This window comes from Pelobates fuscus, chromosome 3 (genome assembly GCF_036172605.1).
Source record: "Pelobates fuscus isolate aPelFus1 chromosome 3, aPelFus1.pri, whole genome shotgun sequence".
Classification (NCBI taxonomy): Eukaryota; Metazoa; Chordata; class Amphibia; order Anura; family Pelobatidae; genus Pelobates; species Pelobates fuscus.
The window spans coordinates 177,615,156-177,637,728 of record NC_086319.1 but is presented as its reverse complement, the minus strand read 5'-3'; positions in this window follow the sequence as shown (position 1 = coordinate 177,637,728).

Below are 22,573 nucleotides of genomic sequence, written 5' to 3'. Positions count from 1 at the left end.
GAAGCACAGAGGTAAATCACACAAACTGTAGTAGGAAAATAATACTAAGTTAAGCAATTCCATATTTCTTATGAAAAGAAAGGTGATAAAAACAACTCCAGAGGCTGGATTAATCCTAGTGTAAACATAACAGTTTCTTTGAAACTGCTATGTTTACAGCTGCAGGGTTAGCACTAGACGGACCTGACACCCAGACCACTTCTGGGTGCCTATAGTGGTGCGTATAGTGGTCCTTTAAGCTCTGCACTGCCAGTCTAACTTGATGTAGGACTAGTGTCTGGCAGCAGAGGAGATGATGACCAAGATGTCACAGACCCCAGGTAAATTGTCAAGACATTCACAAACAGTTTGACTGCTTACCCTGAGAGAGAGCCATGGCACTCATGGCACCAAAACTACTACAGAGCATGCTAGTGGCTTTGGTGCTTGGATTTTTTTCCCTTTAAGCTCAGGGTTAAGGGTTTAATTTACGGTTCTACTTTTAGGATCTTGTGGACCCTAACTCATTGTCTGGTTACCTGTTACGTAGTCAAGCTTTCTCCTATCTACTTGCACCTCTTGTTATGCCAATATATACTGACGATAGAGCCTGCCACTTTCATATGTGTCCAGCCTATACTTTGTAATACTGATGATGCAGCCTGCCAGGTCAAATTATAGTCTGGCTACCTTGCCTCTTTCTACTAATTCACATCCACATGCATCAACCAGACATCAAATGTGCAGAAAAGCACAGATGTTCTGGAGACACAAGCAGGGGCGGGCTGGGCCGGGGGGCAGGGAGGCTTGCTGTGAGTGTGAGCCACTGTAAATTAGGGGCAGAGGGCACTTGCACTGCGGTAAAGACGGATCTGGGCAGGAGGAGAGTGCTGTGCAATCAGTGCACTCCCCTCCTGTGGGTCACCAGTAGACTGGTGCACCTGCCATGGATCAGAGCCGGTGCAAGGATTTTTGCCGCCCTAGGCAAAATAAAAATTCCCCCCCCATGTGACATCACAATGCCCCACCTATATGATCTGCCATATGGACTAATGCCAGTACTGCACACAGTGTGTGTTTACATTAAAAAGCCTGCAGGGACCGGCTATAGACACCAGAACCACTTCATTAAGCTGAAGTGGTTCTGGGGACTATAGTGTCCCTTTAATGTAAAGGTAAATTATAGAGTAGTGTCACTAATAATATACTAGATTGCCTACTTACAACCAGATGAGGATGATGATGGGCTGCAGTTTGGCTCCACTGGTCTGGTGTAGAACAGGATCTCTGGAGGCTGTTTGTAACTGTGGTCGCAAAATTAAAAGTTCTAGTCGAATGGGAAGCAGCTCCATTTTTTTGGGGCCCCTTGTACAGCACAAAGTCTGGGCCCGAGGGCCTGACGGTGAGTATGCCCATAAGGCCCACCTATAAGTCCACCTACATGTTCCACCCATGAGTTCGCTCACAGGGAGTGGAGTGTGTAGGGGATGTGTTATGTGTTATTGTAGAGGATCTAATGTGTGTTCTTATGGTATGTAGTGTATAGGGATACCAGTTTGTGTAGGTGATGCAGTGTATTTGTTTGTAGTGGAAGCAGTGTGTGTTTGTGTATAAGGGATGTATTGTGTGTTTCTGGTTGTGTGTAAAGGATGCATTGTGTATGTGTATGCATAAGGGATGCAAGGTGTGTGTCTGTAAGTGTGTGCATTGAGTGTGTGTAAGAAACGCATTGTGTTTCTGTGTATATGTAAGAGAGGCAGTGTGTGTGTTTGCATGTGTGTGTAAGGGTTTGCATTGTGTGTTTATGTGTATGTGTGCAAAGGATGCATTGTCTTTGTGTGTAATGGATGGATTGTGTGTTTCTCTGTGTGTAAGGGAAGCATGTTATATTTATGTGTGTGTAGGGATGCATTGTGTGTTTCTGTGTATGTATAGAGATGCATTGTGTGTGTGTGTGCGCGTAGTGTGAAAGAGCTCCCTGTCCTGCCTCCTGTCCCTTAGAGCTCTCCCCTGCCCCTTAGTGGCCTCTCCTCTACCCCCCCTCCCCTAGCGGTCTCTTCTCACACCCACCCTCCCTGTGCTCTTCTCATCCCTCCACCAAACCTCCGGTGTTCTTTTCACCCCTTTGTGTTCTTCTCACTCCCCTCCATGTGTTCTCCTCAATCCCCCCATGTGTTCTCCTCACTCCCCCCCCGTGTTCTCCTCACTCCTCACCCTCCTTGTGTTCTTTTCACTCCCCCCTACCTGTGTTCTTCTCACTCCCCCCACCAGTGTTCTTCTCACTCCCCCACCTGTGTTCTCCTCACCTCCCTGTGTTCTCCTCATCTCCCCCCTGTGTTCTCCTTACTCTCCCCCCTCCTCTCTGTGTTCTTCTTACTCCCCCCTCCCTGTGTTCTCCTTACTCCCCCCGTTCTTCTTAATTCCCCCTCCCTGTTCTTTTTAATCCCCTCCCGCCTGTTCTTCTTAATCCCCTCTCCCCGTTCTTCTTAATCCCCCCCAACCCCCCTGTTATTCTTAATCCCCCCAACCTCCCTGTTATTCTTAATCCCCCCCTCCCTGGTCTTCTTAATCCCCCCCCTCCCTGTTCTTCTTAATCCCCCCCCCCTCCCTGTTCTTCTTAATCCCCTCCCCCCTGTTCTTCTTAATCCCCTCCCCCCTGTTATTCTTAATGCCTCCCCTCTCCCCACCTGTTATTCTTAATCTCCCCTCCCCTCCCTTGTAGCGTGACCAAGCTGCTCTCCGGTCCGCGGTGCCCAGCCGGAGTGATAGGAAGGTACACACTCAGTGTGCACTTCCTGTCAGTCCGGCCGGTTACAGGAAACAGAAACTCTGTGCAGAACAGGAGTTTCTGTTTCCAGTAACCGGCCGGACTGAGTGTGCACCTTCCTATCACTCCGGCCGGGCACCGCGGACCGGAGAGGAGCTCGGCCACGCTGGAGGGGAGGGGAGAAGCAGCTGCAGCCGCCTGAGGCTCTTTACAGAGCGCTTAACAAAGAGGTTCTGCGCCAGCTGGCCGTCCTGCACGCATTACATTAAACAGCTGTTCCCCATGCAGCCACAGGTGGCGCTGTGCTGGGAGAATGTGATTACTCTTCACTTCCTCCCAGCCTACATAGCAGCGCATGGGAGAGAGAGAGGAGGAGGCATGATTTAATCTTACAACAAATCCAGTAAGCAAATCTTTATAAATTTGGGGGGATCAGCTCTGTTTGCACAGTTTATTGGTGTTTACTCTGATGTCTGTATTAATATTGAGGGATGTCTAAGTAGTAACATCAGTGTGTGTCAGCAGGGCCAGCCGTTGGGGTGTGCAAGCTGTGCGGTCACGCAGGGTGCAATGACAACAGAGGCACCCGGCGGCCAACACAGCTCACAAGTTGGGGACACCAGCATATTCAATTTAAACGATTCGCTGGTGGTCCACTGGTGCACACCTCGTGGTTCCGGCGCTCAGTTAGTGAGTCAGAGAGCACAGGCTCAGAGATTCTCAGCCTGCGCTCTGACAACATTGAAAGTCAGAGCCGTGAAGGAGCGGGTATGGCAAAGAGCTACTGATTAGCATAACATCAATATCCGTTATAAAACCAGGTGGGCATGGATGGTGAACTGATTTGGTGGTGCAATGGGCCACTTGACTGCTTTTGCCCCCCAGGCCTAAGGCTGCCAGCCCTCCCCTGGACACAAGATTGATGCTGTCTAGTTGCTCAGCATCCTGCTACATAATTATCAGTTCCCACTGTGCTAGTAACCTTTCATGGCTCTTTGTATATCTAATTGCATATTCCTCTTAAAGTGTATTTTGGTTTTAATCCATCTTGTTAATTGTATTTTCATCCTATGGTACCCTAGGCTCAGCATAACTTATCTTTCTGATTTCCCCTGGCTTGACCACAAACATTCTTTGTTAACTATGATATTTTTTTCACCTTTTTGGATGTTCTCACTGTTAAAGGAGAATTTTAAAACTAGAAATAAAACATGTTTTTCTAACGTTAGAGTGATGTCAAGGCTATTTTGTAACATCTTCTTTTCTCAGAAAAGACAGTATTAAGAACTGAGAGAATGATTGGACAGACTCATAACCTGTAGATTAAATAGTAGTGGTTCTGGTTCTTACAGTGGCCCTTCTTGGCCCTCTAACGACAAGTGATTTGCCTTTGTCTATTTTCATACTTTACTTTGGTTACTTGTTTAATAATCTGCATGTAGGATCAATCACTTCCAAAAACACACTGTTCACAAAAAGCATGTGACTCATTTAAAGGGTTACTCCAAGCACTATGATTTGAAGTAGTCGTGGTTCATTGAGTCTGTATATGCAACATTTTGCAATTAAATGCTACAGAGAGTTTAGACCCTTTGCTGACAGAGGTTTAACACCACCTTTAACAGCATTATAGGGGTGTCATTACCCAGTTCGGAACAAGATTTCCAGGCTGGCTAATGCTAGTTCTGTGCATATTGGTCATATATTGTCAGTACGCAAAGAATACTGGTGACAAGTGTCCAATAGCGGCAAGAACCTGCAACATTCATGTCCTCCCATCAGCTCGGCCTCCGACATCACTTTAGTACAGCAGCAGTATGTAGAAGTTGGAGCAGGGCACAAATATAAAGCTAAGTAACTGAAAATCAGAGCCGGTGCAAGGATTTTTGCCGCCCTAGGCAACAATCCATTTTGCCGCCCCCCCCCACGAATGCAACTACATTCCCTTTAGATGTTTATTCACTAAACTCTGAATTACAGTGAAGAGACATTTAGGGAAAGAGACGCACTGAGTAGGCATTAAAGCGAAACTATAGTGCCAGGAAAAGAAATTGTTATCCTGGCACTATAGCTTCCCCCTCTGTCAAACGCACCCCCCTTGTGGTGCAGAAGGGGTTAAAACCCCTTCTGTCACTTACCTGGGTCCAGCACCAATGTCTTTCGTGCTGGCCTGGGTCCGCCTTCGCTTGGCCGCGCTCGCAGTGGTATTTCCAAGACACTATGTTTTGCGTGATGCTGGACGTCTCAATGTATAGCCACTAGAGGAGTTAACGTTAACCCAGGACAGTAATTATTTAAGTTTCTTAAAAATTGCAATAATTACCTTTGCAGTGTCACACAATCTCACTAATACACACACTCTCTCATTGGCATACACACTTACACACTCTAACACATAAACATTCTCACTGACCTACACATTGTCACTTGCACACTCTCACTGACATACACATTGTCACTTGCACACTCTCACTGACATACACATTGTCACTTACACACTCTCACTAACACACACACACTCTCTCACTGACATACACAATGTCACTTACACACTCTCACTGACATACACAATGTCACTTACACACTCTCACTGACATACACAGTGTCACTTACACACTCTCACTAACACACACACTCTCTCACTGACATACAGTGTCACCTACACACTCTCGCCAACACACATTGCCAGTTACACACTCTTACTAACACAACACAGTGTCACTTGCACTCTCTCACACACACACACAGGTTCACTTGCACACTCTAACACACACAGAGTCTCTTGCAGACTCTCCCTAACACAGAGTCTCTTGCACACTCTCACACACGCACACAGTGTCATTTGCACATACTAACACACAGTTTCTTGCACACTCTCCCTAGCACACAGTCTCTTGCACACTCTCATACACACACACACACACAGTGTCACTTGCACACTCTCATTAACACACACTGTCAGTCAAACACAAAATCACACCACTCTACATATAGTCACACTTTAATTACACACACAAACACAGTAATTTAACACACACACACATCAATTTACAAACATTTATACTATAAACAATCCCCCATGCCATACCTGGGTGCTGTGAAGAGGTCCAGGCAGCAGGATCCAGGATGTTTTTCTTGCTGCTGGGGGAGCAGGGGAGCGTGCACTGTGAGCAAAGGCTGCTTCCTGTTCCTCTCTGAGTGCTTCCTGTGTTCACAGACAGGGGGCAGCCGGGATACCAGTTTACATCCCGGCTTCCCCTGTCTGCAGGAAGCACAGTGCTCTGCTCGGGGGATGGGGTTACAGTAAACCCCACTCCCTGAGCAGGTAATCTGCTGCAGAGGGAGCCCAGCAGCTGAATGGCTGCGCTGGGGGGTGGCTAAGGAGCCGCTCACCCAGCACAGCATCCCCAGACAGCAGCAGGACAGCACACCAGGAAACCTCCCGGAGGCCCCCCCCCCAATAGAGAGAGAGGAAGTGAGGAAAGTCAGGAAGGTACTTCCTTTCCAGCACAATAGAAACTATAGAGTACAGATAGAATGTTATCAGCAGCAGGAAGTCCTCCAATACATTCAGATTAGGCCCTAGCAATTATAACTACCAACCCTGCAGCAGGGAGGAGCGACATCAGCAGAGGAAAATCGGGCTGCTGGGAGAACTTGACGCTAGAACAGAGGGAGGTTTTATATTGTGTACCATCTTCTTTGGGGGTGGGATGAAGAAGTAAAACAGCAAGGGTTACTATGAACAAAAATGGTGTTTAATTAAAACACAGGTTTTTGGTTTGAGCAACACTTTAAGCCCAGAGGGTGTCAGGTGAGTTCAAATTCTATGGCTATATGATGGTAACAAAATCGTTATTAACTGATATATACTCAGTAGTTTTAGACAATGTTTAATTAGCCTTTTGTTATTTATTTCCGGAGGCTAAGCAGAGTAGTAGGGACTGTCTCGATACACTGGTGGGGATGACATCTGCACACTACTGGAATGCAGTATCTCAAGCAAACCTGGGACAAGGCAGTAGACTTTCAGGAACTCTGTCCCAGATAAAATGATCAAACTAAGAACAGCACCAACACAAACTTGTGACTAAAATTATACTTCCTTGATATACTGAAACCAAGTTTCACAGATCATGAAATGTGGTTTTATTACAGGGTATTCAATGTGCAATTATGGAATGTTTGATGTAATATTAGCAAAATCATTCATGCTTCACATTTTCCTGCCGTCTTTTTAATCTCTCTGGCTAAATATTAGTGTAAAGATTAAGACCCATGAAATATACTAACGTGAACTTTCCACAAGACATTGATTAATCACTCAACAAACAACCTGTAATCTTTTGCAATAGTTCTATATGAACAAGGAGGTCAAACTTTTACTGTAAAATATAGATTAACAAAGTGGTTGAATAAAATGAGGGGAGGTGGAAGTAATAATTCGTTTCAAGGGTATTTTAGTACACTTGGGTATTGCAATTATATACTTTTTTATCATTCCAAGTTTTTTATTATTATTATTATTATTATTATTATTTATAAAGCACCAACAAATTCTGCAGCACTGTACAATGGGTGGACTAACAGACACGTATTTGTAACCAGACAAGTTGGACACATAGGAACAGAGGGATTGAGCGCCCTGTCCAATGAGCTTACATGCTAGAGGGAGTGGGGTATAGTTACACAAAAGGTAAGGGTAGGGTAGAAAAGTAGGTTACTGGGTTAGATTTTTTTGAAGGAGTGGAGACTGGGTAAAAGTCTAACAGAGAGAGGAAGGTCATTCCATAAGAATGGTGCAGCCCTAGAGAAGTCTTTAATGCGAGCATCAGAGGTAGGAGTACGAACAAAGGTTAAACGTAGGCCTCCGGCAGAGGGTAGGAGCCTAAACTGGACATATTTGTGTAGTTAATTAATATTACAGTAGTCAAGGCGAGAGAGGACAGCGGTATAGAAAAGCACCTAAGCTTCATCAGGCATTAAATAGGGGCAGATGCACACTGTGTTTTTGAGACGGAAACGGCAGGATTTGACGATTGATTGGACATGAGGGGTGAAGGAGCAGTCAGAGCCAAAGAAAACATTTAGGCAGCAGAGGTAGAGCTGATAGTAGTGCCATTGACTTGGAGGGAAACAGACAAGGTAGTAGCAACACTTGAGAGAGGGAAGATCAGAAGTTCTGTTTTGGACAGGTTCAGTTTAAAGGAATGAACAGCCATCCAGTTGGAAATTCCTTCAGAAATTCCCTCGCGCAAAGTATAACTATAGCCTCATTAGATATTTTCAAGGGCTTAGTGGACCCCAAGGACCGCCTTTTCTGAAGTAGATTAGGAACTGCACTCAATCCCATAACTCTGGGCCAGGGTGCAATTAAACCAGGGCCCAGCACTAGGTCCCAGATACCATATGTAAAAAATAAATAAATGTTCAGGCACTCCAAGGTCCAAGAAATGCAAGTTTAATTGAACCAGATAACAAGCAGCAACGTTTGAGAAAGATCTTAAAAGGTCAAAACGTTGCTGCTTGTTATCTGGTTCGATGAAACTTGTGTTTCTTGGACCTTGAAGTTCCTAAACCTTTATTTATTTATTTTTTATGAAATTCTTTATTTATGTAGTGCAGTTGGTTACAGAGACGCCACAACAGCGTTATGTAAGAGTTGCAAGAGTTAGATAGTGGCATTACAGTTTGCACATTTTTATATATATTTTTCAAGCTTGACCATACAGTTAGAACGTTAGAGTAAAAATGAATGTAAATAGAACACTTAATGCTTAACTACGCTATTTTCACCATACCAATATAGTCGTGATGTCACAAGCTAAACATGCTGCTTAAAACTAGGGACATGTACGTTTTAGTTTTTTCCAATAATCAAGAGTACGTTAGTACCTGCACTTTTTATGGTTATTCTGCATTTGTAGTGGTTTAGTCGCAAGATGTTATAAGTGCAAATTATAACAGACAGGCATACAGTGACACATCCCATTGGTGTACACAAGAATATACATGAAAAGGCATAGCGAGGTTGAGAGGTGTCAAAAATGCTTCACTTTCCTATAGTAACATAGACCTCTATGTCAGCTATAAACAATTGTATAGTCGTGAACTTAAACATGAGGACAGTGCTAGTAAGGGGTAGGCTATTGCATAGTATTGTTATCTAGGGAAACCACCAACGGCTATTTAGCTTAGCTCGCTGAGTGTAAGAACATGGTAAAGTGGGCAGGGGGCTATAGTGAGCAGTGGGATATTTGGTACCTTCACCCTATACCCATGGCATGTAGGCAGGGATCAGGCTCGCGCAAACGGTAATAAGGGTCCACTGGGATTCTGCATCCCGCTGCAGTACACCCATTCTCTTGGTCGTAGGCTGCTCTTCCCGTGATAAGGCAAAGTCCTTGGGTCTGCCGGGGGCCACGGTCTCTCTGCTGGTATGCAGCCCACGTGCTGCTCGCTGCCGCCGCTCGGGTCTCTGACCTGCTGAGAGTTTCCGTGCTGGATCTCGGGTGTGCAGCCCTTGTGCTGCTCTCTGCCGCCGCCTGGGTCTCTGACCTGCTGAGGGTTTCGGCGCAGGATCTCGGATTTGTAGCCCTTGTGCCGCCCGCTGTTGCTGTTTCGGTCTCAGACTAGTTGGGGGTTTCCGGGAAGGAACTCTGCCATCAGGTTGAGTTACCTGGACCATCGCTGCAGATAATTTCCTCCGTTCCCTCAGCTTCCACCAAAACCTCCGGCATATGGCATTGAATGCCCGTGTGAAGCCCTCTTCCCAGCTCTGTGCCGGTTCTTGTGTTTCGTGCGTTGCATCAGCGCTGCTGTCAGCCATCTTAGGTCGGCCACGTGGGGGCTTTTTCTGCAAGCTTCGCTCAGGAGCCACAGGTAGGTGAATGAGTACTGCTTGATGGGGACTGGGATAACCCCCCCCGGTCCAGAGGGGGGGAGTACGGGGCACTATAGATCCCTAAAGAAGAGTGCCTGGTCCACCCCGGTCAGAGAGATCGGCCGCTTCTCCCGCCGAGGCAACACCAGGCCGCACGTAGATGGCCGCCACTGCGTGGCTTTGAGAGTGTGGAGGTCTGCATCTCACTCCAGTGTTGCCTGTATGGTGCTAAACAAGTTTGCCAGTGTGAGTTAGTCCAGTAATCGGGCGTTTTTCACCCTTCAAGTCGATTTTAAGCCAAGATTAGGCAGGAGCCCATGCTTTCTGCGTCCGTTCAGAATGGCGTCCAAGCCCCGCCCCCTATTTATTTTTTACCCAAGAACAGCTAAAGCGTCCAATGGAACCAGGTACAATAGTATCTTTTGTAATTATCTGAGGCTGATAGAATTAGCTCTTCTACCAGACATTTTCAACACTTTGAGTCCAATCTCAGACTGTGCAAATCGCTCTTTGTCTCCAAAACAGAGGAATATAGGCTTTGTGCCATGTTGATAAGGAGTGGAAGAATGAACTTTCGGTATGAGGAGGTCGAAAGAGAGAGAGTGTAGAAGCTAAACGGTGTTTATGTCTGTTACTGTGATTAAGACACCATGGATTTTCTTCCAAAATGGTTGAATAAAAGAGACCACCAAATATGGAAAAAGGTGCCTAGTTATGTTGTGCGCGTCCAGCATTCAGGATCATGACTTGTGGAGAATGAGGCGAGCTTATCTGGTGTATTATACCAGTAAGTGAGTATTTTGTAGCTGGTGAGATAGCTCAGTTGATAAATGCCCTGAATTCATACCCTGTTAAAATCCTGGCAGGGTCAACTTCCAATTTTGGTAAATGAGATAATAACATCTATTATTCAGTTGCCAATGCGGTTAATTCCAAGAGCGTGTGCTAATAAGCGCTTTGAGTCCCACTGGGAGAATGGCATTATATAAATACTATATATAGTATTTTATTATTATTTGTAACCTGATTCGTTAAAGCTGGTGCTGATAGACTGATTGATCAGGTGTGAATTTAAGGTTTAGGTTACGTTCCCAATATTGTGTGAAAAAGGGTAGTGTTTCATCTGTTGGGGTGACTAACAGTGTGTATAGTGTTGAGATAGCATGAAGTGGAGGATTCTGTTTGGAGCATAGCGTTTCATAGGATGTAAATGATCAAGAGGCAGATCCCTGGTTAGGTAGACTGGATAAAAAAATTGAGTTGTTGGTAGCGAAATTTTGACATCAGGGAAGATGGTGGGGAATGTTTAGATCTCTCAGTGCTATTGGGGCTATTTACGTAATATTTCTATGAGTTCTCAAAGGCCAAGTGAAGTTGTGTATCTTTTGGTAGAGGCTAGCAGATAATTTGGGTTTCCAGAGATTGGAAGCAGAGGAGGCATGCCCAGGAGAGGTGAAACTGGTGTAGCACCTGTCTTCACACTGCTATAGTAGAGAGAATAGTTGGATCGGATGGTCTCTGGGAAGGGCTATCCAAGCTCGCCTAGTGAGTCAAGGAAGCAGACCAATGAAGTGTCTTAAGAAGCCTTCCTCAATTTCCATCGGTGGCTTCGTCAAAGATGCTTATTTCTATTCTTTGATTTTTTGAAGATGCACTGCCTTAGTATATAGCAATTATAACACTCACCGCAACATTCTTAATTACACTTTACTTTATTTGTCCGAGGTTCGTTCAGGTTGTCAAATGTAGTTGATGTTCTATGAATTAGGTCTTATTTGTTTGCACTTTAGATGATCTGTACCAAAAATAAATAAACAAAATACCTTGATATTAAGCAAAGAATGTTAAAGCTTTTAATAAAATCCATTCATACGAACAGGATTTTTTAAAATGCCTTCCATTCTTTTTGTATCAACTTCCTCTTTTAAATACAATCTCCTCATGTTACCCTATCAAATATCCCCTGCCTTTATGAAACTTCCTGTTTCTTCTGATTAAAATGTCAAGCATGCATAATTGCATATGTGTAAATATCACTCACGACACAGTATGATTTGCACTTTCACTAAGCCATGCATCCACTGATTTATTTTTTACCTGAAGAAAATATTAAATCCATTCTGGGTTATTTAATAAAATGTTGTGGACATGTAGAAGCAATGTAGGGCAAATTGTAGAGCTAGTTGTAGCGGAATGGACATTTGCAAGCTACTTTTTATCCCCTATATTAGCTGTCTGTATCGCCCCCCTGCTATTTCGTGTGTTTTGCCTGGTTATTTTGTGTGCTTCTTCTTTGGCCATTCGGGAGACCTCATACGAATGGAATCCATTCGTCTCCCGAACAAGTACCGCCCCTGTACCCCATTAGAACGTTAACACCAACCACTTAAGTGTGAAACCGAAAGGGAAGCAATTAATGAGTGCTTCTCCTGGGTGGCCGCATTTTTGTATAATCGAACATGTGGCTGGGAGAATGGCGGCCATCTTGTCTCACGAACAAGGGCAGCGGTACATGGTCGTTGAGTGCCTGGAACTATTTTCGGCTTGTCACTTGTGCGAACACTGGTAAACTGTGGATCGCTGCCTTTTCCTATTCCCAACCACCTACACCAGGCTTCCCCAAACTCCGGCCCTCCAGATGTTGCTGAACTACAAGTCCCATGATTCTCAGCCTATCTATTTAATTAATTGAATCATGGAAGTTGTAGTTCAGCAACATCTGGAGGGCTGAAGTTTGGGGAAGCCTGACCTACACAAATGGCGTTCGGGAGATATAAAGTACCGAACAGGGGAAGCATTCGTTTAGTGAAAGCAAGAGATTCTCTTGTATGGATTTCGCACAGGAGCCTCACGAACAGAGACCATCCAGGGCACCTAGTCTCCTGGAACTATTTTCAGCTACCTCCTCGTGTCTGGCCGGTCAAATCTTCCATTCAATGCCGTTCCCGTTCTACCAAACTGATCTGAGTGATTCTTGGATATGTTGGTCACTCGGATCGGGGCTATCAGGGAATGTACTTTTTGTGGGGTTCCTATGTATGGTTTGGGGACTTTTGGGGTACGGGATATTTTTGGGATTTTTTTGTGCTTAAGAGATAACTAAATTGGAGTTTACTCAGGCAATTATCTCTCAGGCACAAGGGATCCTGGGATTGAAACCCTTGCATTTGCTGCCTGTGAAACCCCTTGCATGGGAGATGGCATAAATGCTGTGTATGTGTGAATAAATATCAGTTATACCCCCAGAGCTGAGTGACATCCAGTTGCTGGGGATAAGGTAGGAGATTTCTGGATTAATGTACTGTGTCTGGCTGTTCCATTGGAGTATATCTTGGAGTAACCAGCAGAGGGAAGTCCCTGTTAGTACTAGGGCTCCACTACACTAGTAAACTACATTTAATATCCTGAGAAATGTATCAAACTGCCACTCAACTGATCCACATTATCCAGATAAGTTCAGAATTAGAACTCAAATGGCCCAAAAAAGGTCAGAGTAGCTCAAGAATCGCTCGATAATGCAGTTCAAACAATTCATGATCTACTACATGAAATAATAGATTCATTCATTTATATCAGTAAATCTTTTGAAAATGATATAAAGTAAATAAATGCTTTACCTAATAACCAAGGGAGAACTTGGTGGTAGTATAATGGTTAAGAATAAAGCAGATTTACAGTCATGTCTGGAATACCTGATAAGATGAAAATACTTAATTTGGAGAGAGTATAAGTTTATTGCCAAATACTTAAAGCTCTAAGCAGGGTCATATAATAGGACCAGCATTAGAATAACATCAGTTACACACAATCTTGCTATTTATCTTATGTTAAAGGAACACTATAATGTCAGGAGCACAAACTTGTATCAGTTTCTGTTTATCTACCCAGCCCCCCTAACCTTCCTTTAAAAATGTGATTTTACGGGCAGGGCCTGCCCGCCATGCAGACCAGCCGCAAGAAACAACAGCTCCTGCAATCGAGCGAAATTTTATCAAGTAAAAGCTAAACTGGTACCCTCCTAACGACCAGAGAACGCGGTCCGATACATGAAGGGGCACTGGACCTGGGGAGAGGCTTGCACTCCGTGTTTTAGTCCCCCAGAATGACTCAAGTCGTCCGCACAGGATGAGGCCTACTTAGGCGGTGAGCGGGGTAGACGGCCGCTGCCCCGCTATCCCGCCCGACTGAATCACACCAGACCCCGTCATGGAGCAGGCCCCGTCTCCCCCCCCTGGGGCTGGTGGGGGTTATCCCGGCCCAACAGAGGGAGATCACAGCAGTCGAGATCGGTGGCTGTTACTGGGAGCTGATGTGAGGCCTACTCACAGTACCTGCAGGGGAGGTGACAGATCCCCCAGCATGTTGCTGCATCCTATGCCTGCAGTCTCTCCTTCAATTTCTGCCCACCCTGCCGGTGGGGGTTATCACGGCATACTCTACTTGTACCTCGGTGACGGATTACCAGCAATATGCCCTCCACCGCAATCAGCCTGCAGAGACCAACAAGGGCACCTTCAATGGCACACTAGCAATGGCGGACGCCACGTGTGACAGTGATCGTCAAGGAGTGCTGGCCAGAGCTCTCTCACGACTGGATAGCATTCTTGAAGCATCCTGGCAGAAGCTACATCTCGGATGCCGCACACCGCCCCACAAAAGCTACTAACACGCTCACCTGGGAAATCTACTCGTCGTCCTCGGACTCAACCTGTCCTGACTTCACACCCACAGCTTTCAAACTACAGGAACGACAAACCCACGCTGCCTTATGGGACACTATCTTACCTGTTGCAGGTACTGGCTGACTTTGGCCTAAACATGGCCTTGCTTGTCTAGCCTAGCTGCTCGATTTTCTAGTGTGCTAGATACATGTATGTTTTTTACTTCCTGGCAGAGAACACAGTGGGCTATTTACTACTGAGCATTGTGGTCATCATTCACCTATGGGGTCATGTGGGGTGGGATACTGGCTGGTCAGCAATCCATGTAAACGTATTTACTAATCTTCTGACTTACTAATCTTCTGACTTACTCAGAGATATTCCAGCTATTGTGTGTACAACTGTCCAACTAACATTAGACCTGACGTGTATAGTACTAATTGCGAATGTTTTCAAGCTTATGATCTTTATGTTATAAAAAAACAAAATGTGCTGTTTACATGCCATACGGTACGATGCAATGAATACGCCTGCAGACTTAATCCCTTATGACTCCGACGTGTTAAATAGAGTGCTAATCATTACTTTATGCAGGTCACATCTATTACCTCTTTTCTTTGTGAAACGTTGAATGCTAAAAATTGTCGAGACCTGCAGCAAACGTGTTACACCAGCTTGTTTATCTTTATATTTTAAAAATGTGCAGAGACCAAACTGTCATACAAATGTACAACTATGTTAAAACTATGCTTGCATATGCTGTCGTGGCAGTGTAAGACGCATTGTTATTACTTGCACACAAAAAATAAAGAATTAAAAAAAAAAAAAAATGTGATTTTACAATGCCCTGCATAGCTCCACCTTAAAATCATTAAACATGGTCATCTCAGCCAATCCACCACCTTGCTACTCAGCTGGTGGTTGAGATCATCAAACTTGATGATCTTAGCCAATTCAATGCTTTCCCGTAGGAAAGCATTGGGGGGCTATTGAGCATGCGTGGCAAAAAGCAGTGCTGCACCAATCAGCATCCCCTCATAGAGATGCATTGAATCATTACATCTCTATGGGAAACTTTCAGTGTATCCAAGAAGAGTGAGATACGCAGCCCTGACCCAGTAAGCACTTCTAGCGGCCATCTAAGTGGCAGCCACTGGAGGTGTCTCTAGGCTTAATTTACCTGCCAGCCACTGGCAGAGTTCTCTTCTCACATGAGAGCCCTGGGACCCTATTATTTCCCCCACACACAGATTCACACACACACACACACACACACACACACACACAGGTACACAGTGAAACACAGATAAACACTTCATACACACAGGTATGCACACAGAGATACACAGACTGGCACTGACACTCCTATAACCAACAAGCGCCATTGTGTGAGATGGCGCTGCTGACAGGACTCTTAAGGATCTAGCACACAGTCTATAGACTGGGATATGATGAACTGTCATGTTCCTGCTCACATTACAATCACAATACATTATACTCTTCTCTGGATCCTTAAAATCACATCAGGAGCTTTCTCACACTCAGGACATCGCTTAGCTATGTTACATTAATTTACACAAATCCTATCATAAGAGTTCCATTTCAAAATCTCCTGGACAGTAAATAAAATAAAATGTAAAAAATGCAGACTCTTGTCAGATATCCATTATTTATGAATTATTTCTAATTTCTATACTAATTATTTAATCTTGATAATTTTATTATCATGAAATGCCAAACTGATTTTTTTTCTATATAGCTGGTTCTGATCATAGTATAATGCAGAAGCTGGAACTATTCCAATGAATGTACACAGAAAAACAACACCTGCCTTTTATTGTGGTGAGGTAGTATTCCTCCTGTAGGTAAAGGTTTTCCAGTTTTGTGTTGATACCGTGGCTATCTCTAAGAGGATGTAAATCTTTTTGCTTTAAGGAAATGAGACACAGAGGAAGTGAAAATTTCCTATTTTATTATTTTTTCAATTGCGGTTGTAACCATCAGGGCTGTGACTATCATGTGACGATGTAACCAGTAGCGGTACTGAAAAAGATCTAATGAATATACTTGACTTTACAGATGCCGTGCGGCTACAAAAATTTGACCAGGGCAAGTGGAAAGGAAACTCTGGGAATTATTTAAGTCTAAATCAAAAGCACATGTAATGTTTAATATTAACACATGGAAAGTTACAAAAAAGAACAAACACACCAGGGAATAAACTGAGGAAATTATGACAACATGGTTTAAATATCAATAATAATATAAATTATTCCGAATGATGTGTTCTTCAAGATAAGGCTTAATTTACTAACTATAGGCATCACTGAAAAACTAGGATATTTTGCTATTTACCACCCAGTGTGCTCAGCAGTGGCACAAGTTTTAAACACTCCATACAAAGTAAAAGAGCGCTGTGAAATTTGGAGATGAATTTGGAAAAAAGTGATATGATCTAGTTTAACCCCTTAAGGACCAAACTTCTGGAATAAAAGGGAATCATGACATGTCACACATGTCATGTGTCCTTAAGGGGTTAAACCCTATACTTCTTATTCAAACATAAAAATCCTTGCAATGTCACTAAAACTGCACCTAGTGAAATTAAAGCAGAAATGTGTTCCTTTACTCTAATAAAAGCCATTGCAGAATTTACAGGGGTGAGCAACGCTCCAGATGTAAGTAAAATAAATCTGCGTTGCCCTGACTTTTCGCGCTCACGATGCCTCGGGTATGCTTTTACACTCTTCAACATCAGACAGAGAAACGTCATACTCGCACATCAGAATGGCACCGTAAACGTTAACTAATTTTAATAGGTTTGCCTGGCAAAGCATTTGTATGAAAATGAAATAAACTATAAATCATGTTAAAATAATGTTATTACAACCTATAGTTAACTTTTAGTTTGTTATTACACCCTGTTTCAAATTATTATGCAAATTATATTTTTCTCATTTACCTAAATAATTGATATAAATAACAGTCAGCATGATTCTCATGTTATCAACTATTAAGAGTACAATTCAAATTTTATTGAACAAACCTCCTAATGATAACAGTATTTTTTTAACATAAAAAAAAAACTTACAATGCTCTGTTCCCAATTATTACGCACAGTGAGTTTCAAAACACTGTATAGGTCAGTGATGGCGAACCTATGGCACGCGTGCCACAGGTGGCACGCCGGGCCCTTTCTGTGGGCACGCGGCCATAGGTTCGCCAATAATGCAGAGTAGGCACCTGCCTGCCCGAAACGGCAGGCGCCTACTCTGCTTCCGGGTCGGGAGGCAGGGGAGGGATCTGTGATGCAGCTCCCCTGTCCTCCCGCGAGCAAGCTGTGTGGAGCGTTGCCGCGCGTTACCATGGCAACGCTCCACACAGCATCGCGCGGGAGGACAGGGGAGCTGCTGCAAAGATCCCTCTCCTGCCTCCCGACCCGGAAGACTGCCTGCCACCACCGGACCACCAGGGATGGCTGTGTCCCCCCCTTCCTTCATTAGAGGTAAGAAGGAGGAAGGAGGAAGGGGGGGACTGATTTATTATACTTTTTTTTTATTTTTTATTTTATTACTTTAGCCCTACCCCCTTCCCCACACAGCACCCCTACTACTCCCCCCCCCACACAGCACCCCTACTCCCACAGAGTACCCCTACCCCCCCACACACACAGTACCCCTACCCCCACACAGCACCCCTACCCCCCCACAGAGTACCCCTACCCCCCACACACACAGTACCCCTACCCCCCCACAGAGTACCCCTACCCCCCACACACACAGTACCCCTACCCCCCCACACAGTACCCCTACCCCCCCACACAGTACCCCTACCTCCCAGCAGTACCCCTACCCCCACACAGTACCCCTACCCCCACACAGTACCCCTACCCCCCCCCACACAGTACCCCTACCCCCCCACACAGTACCCCTACCCCCCCCACAGCAGCCCTACCCCCCAAAAGCAGCCTCCTACCCCCCACACACAGCACCCCTACCCCCCCACACAGCACCCCTACCCCCACACACAGCACCCCTACCCACACACAGCTCCCCTACCCCACACACACCACCCCTACCCCCCACACCACCCCTACCCCCCACAGCACCCCTACCCCCACACACAGCACCCCTACCCCCACACACAGTACCCCTACCCCCCACACAGCACCCCTGCCCCCCACACAGCGCCCCTCCACAGCACCCCTATCCCCCAGCATCCCTCCCCTCCCCCACACCCAGCATCCCACCCCTCCCCCACACCCAGCTTTGCTCCCCACCCCTACCTCCACACACAGCCCCCCTACCTCCACACACAGCACCCCTACCCCCCATACACAGCACCCCTACCCCCCCCATACACAGCAGCCCTACCCCCCCCACATTGCACCCCCACAACACACACAGCACCCCTACTCCCCACAGCACAGCACCCCTTCCCCTGCACAGCAGCCGTACCCCCCACACAGCACCCCTGTCTCACACACACACACACCACCCCTCATACACACACACACACACCACCACTCATACACACAGCACCCCTCACACACACACCACCCCTCACACACACACCACCCCTCACACACACACACACACACACACACACAGCACCCCTCATACACACACACACACACACACAGCACCCCTCACACACACACACACAGCACACACAGAAACCCTCAGACACACACAGCACCCCACACACATCACACACACAGCACCCCACACACATCACACGCACAGCACCCCTCAATGTCCCTTAAACTACACCCCTCAATGCAGTATGTGCGTGTATTCAGCAGTGTTTGTGTGTATTCAGCAGTCTCTGTGTGTGTGTGTATTCAGCAGTCTGTGTGTGTGTGTGTATTCAGCAGTCTGTGTGTGTGTGTGTATTCAGCAGTCTGTGTGTGTGTGTGTGTGTATTCAGCAGTCTGTGTGTGTGTGTGTATTCAGCAGTCTGTGTGTGTGTACTCAGCGGACTGTATGTGTGTGTATTCAGCGGACTGTGTGTATGTATTCAGCAGTCTGTGTGTATGTATTCAGCAGTCTGTGTGTGTGTACTCAGCAGTCAGACTGTGTGTGTGTATTCAGCGGTCTGTGTGTATGTATTCAGCAGTCTGTGTGTATGTATTCAGCAGTCTGTGTGTATGTATTCAGCAGTCTGTGTGTATGTATTCAGCAGTCTGTGTGTGTGTGTACTCAGCAGTCTGTCTGTATGTGTATTCAGCAGACTGTGTGTGTGTGTATTCAGCAGTCTCTGTATTCAGCAGTCTTGTGTGTGTAAATTCAGCAGTCTCTGTGTGTATGTATTGCATTTGTTGGAGATACTAATAAATATAAGCTTAATTTTATCTATTTATATCATTATTTAAAATTTGTATTATTGAACTCTCTGCTGTTGTGTTCTTTTAAAACAAAAGTTGTTAATTAGTTCGGACAACAGTACGAGTTGTTTTTTCTAAACTTAAACCTCAGTATTGAGGTTTAATTGCCGTGTTGGCACTTTAAGGAAAAAAAAGTTGGCATGTATTGCGGTTGGGGCACTCGGGCTCAAAAAGGTTCGCCTACACTGGTATAGGTTGTAAGAACTGAAAATTGTCATTTGTTGTGTTTGTAGCATATTTACTGAAAGCAAAAGCTATTTCAATCAAACTTATAACAACATTTTAACTTTTTAAACATTTTAACAAGTCACGTTACATTTTAACAAAGGACCCCTTATTTGATAGCAGCTTCACAAGTCTTGCATCCATTGAACTTGTGAGTTTTTGGACAGTTTCTGCTTGAATTTGTTTGCAAGATGTCAGAATAGCCTCCCAGAGCTGCTGTTTGAATGTAAACTGCCTCCCACCCTCATAGTTCTTTTGCTTGAGGATTCTCCAAAGGTTCTCAATAGGATTGAGGTCAGGGGAGGATGGGGGCCACACCATGACTTTCTCTCCTTTTATCCCCATAGCAGCCATTGATGCAGAGGTATTCTTTGCAGCATGAGATGGTGCATTGTCATGCACGAAGATGATTTTATTACATAAAGCATAGTTCTTCCTTCTGTACCAGGGAAGAAAGTGATCAGTCAGAAACTCCACATACTTTGCAAAGGTCATCTTTACACCTTTGGGGACCAACCCTCTTTCCATGATTCCGGCCCAAAACATGAATCCACCACCGCCTTGCTGATGTCGCAGCCTTGTTTGAACAGGGTGGCCTTCCACCAACCATCCACTACTCCATCTATCTGGACCATCCAGTGTTGCACTGCACTCATCAGTGAACAGGACTGTTTGAAAATTAGTCTTCATGTATTTTTCTGCCCAATGCAGCCGTTTCTGCTTGTGAGCATTGGTTAGTGGTGGCCGAGTAGAAGGTTTATGCACAGTTGCAAGACTCTGGAGGACTCTACACCTTGATGTCCGTGGGACTCCACAGGCACCAGTAGCTTAAAATATCTGTTTGCTGCTATATAATGGTATTTTAGCAGCTGCTCTCTTGATCCGATGCATGGATCTGGCAGAAATCTTCCTCAATGTGCCTTTATCTGCACGAACCCGTCTGTGCTCTGAATCAGCCACAAATCTCTTAATAGTGCGATGATCACGCTTAAGTTTTCGTGAAATATCTAATGTTTTCATACCTCGTCCAAGGTATTGAACTATTTCACTCTTTTCGGCAGAGAGATCCTTTTTCTTCCCCATATTGCATGAAAATGGTGCTCTGCTTAATAATGTGGAACACCCTCCTTTAGTAGTTTTTCCTTAAATTGGGCTCACCTGGCAATCTAATTATCACAGGTGTCCGAGATTGTTTTCAGAGATCAAAAGAGCCCTGAGACACAATGCCATCCATGAGTTAAACTGAAAAACAAAATATTTAATCTTTGTGACACTTAAATAGAATTTGCATATTAATTTGGAACAGGGTGTAGTTTGTATGAAAGTTGAGGATATGACAGTTTCTCTTTCGGCAAGAGAGAATGTGATGCATGTCTGCTTTTGATGATGAAAATGGAAATAAAATACGTGTTGGGTCTCTTGCAAGAAAGACAATAGTATATATTTTAATACAACAATGTAGGCCAAAAGATCAGTCTTTAACCCCTTAAGGACTGAGCCAAATGTACAAGTTGTGAACAAAACAAAACATAAACAAAACCTGGCATTTGCGCTATATGTCTGTCCAACCGTATTCACCTCTTTCATATTAAATGCACCCCCCCCCCTTATTATATATCATTTTATTCAGGGGAAACAGGGCTTTCATTTAATATCAAATATTTAGCTATGAAAATAAGAAATGTTGTTATTTTTTTAGTTCTTCATGACATTTTAACTGTCAATGTCATAATACTGTTTGCTTTTACTGCAATAAAATACACATATTTGTATTCAGCAAAGTCTCACATGTAAAACAGTACCCCCTATGTACAGGTTTTATGGTGTTTTGGGAAGTTACAGGGTCAAATATAGCACGTTACATTTGAAATTGAAATTCGCCAGATTGGTTACGTTGCCTTTGAGACTGTATAGTAGCCCAGGAATTAAATTTACACCCATAATGGCATACCATTTGCAATAGTAGACAACCCAATGTATTGCAAATGGGATATGTCCAGTCTTTTTTAGTAGCCATTTGGTCACAAACACTGGCCAAAGTTAGCGTTAGTATTTGTTTGTGTGTGAAAAATGCAAAAAACGCCAATTTTGGCCAGTGTTTGTGACTAAGTGGCTACTAAAAAAGACTGGACATACCCCGTTTGCAATACCTTGGGTTGTCTACTATTGCAAATGGTATGCCATCATAGGGGTAATTTTCATTCTTGGGCTACCATAGGGTCTCAAAGGCAACGTAACCAATCTGGCGAATTTTAATGTGGAAAAAAATGAAACACAAGCCTCATATTTGACGCTGTAACTTTTGAAAACACCATAAAACCTGTACATAAGGGGTACTGTTGTACTCGGGAGACTTCGCTGAACACAAATATTTGTGTTGCAAAACAGTAAAAAGTATCGTAGCAATAATATCGTCCGTGTAAGTGCTGTTTGTGCGTGAAAAAGGCAAAAAACTTCACTTTTACTGGCGATATCATCGTTGTAATACATTTTACTGTTTTGAAACACTAATATTTGTATTCAGCGAAGTCTCCTGAGTAGAACAGTACAGGTTTTATGGTGGCTTAGAAAGTTATAGGGTTAAATATAGTGCTAGCAAATTAAATTCCCTATACCTATACGGTATGGGTTGTCAGCCAGGTCCCGCTAATTGTAATTAATTAAGATACCTA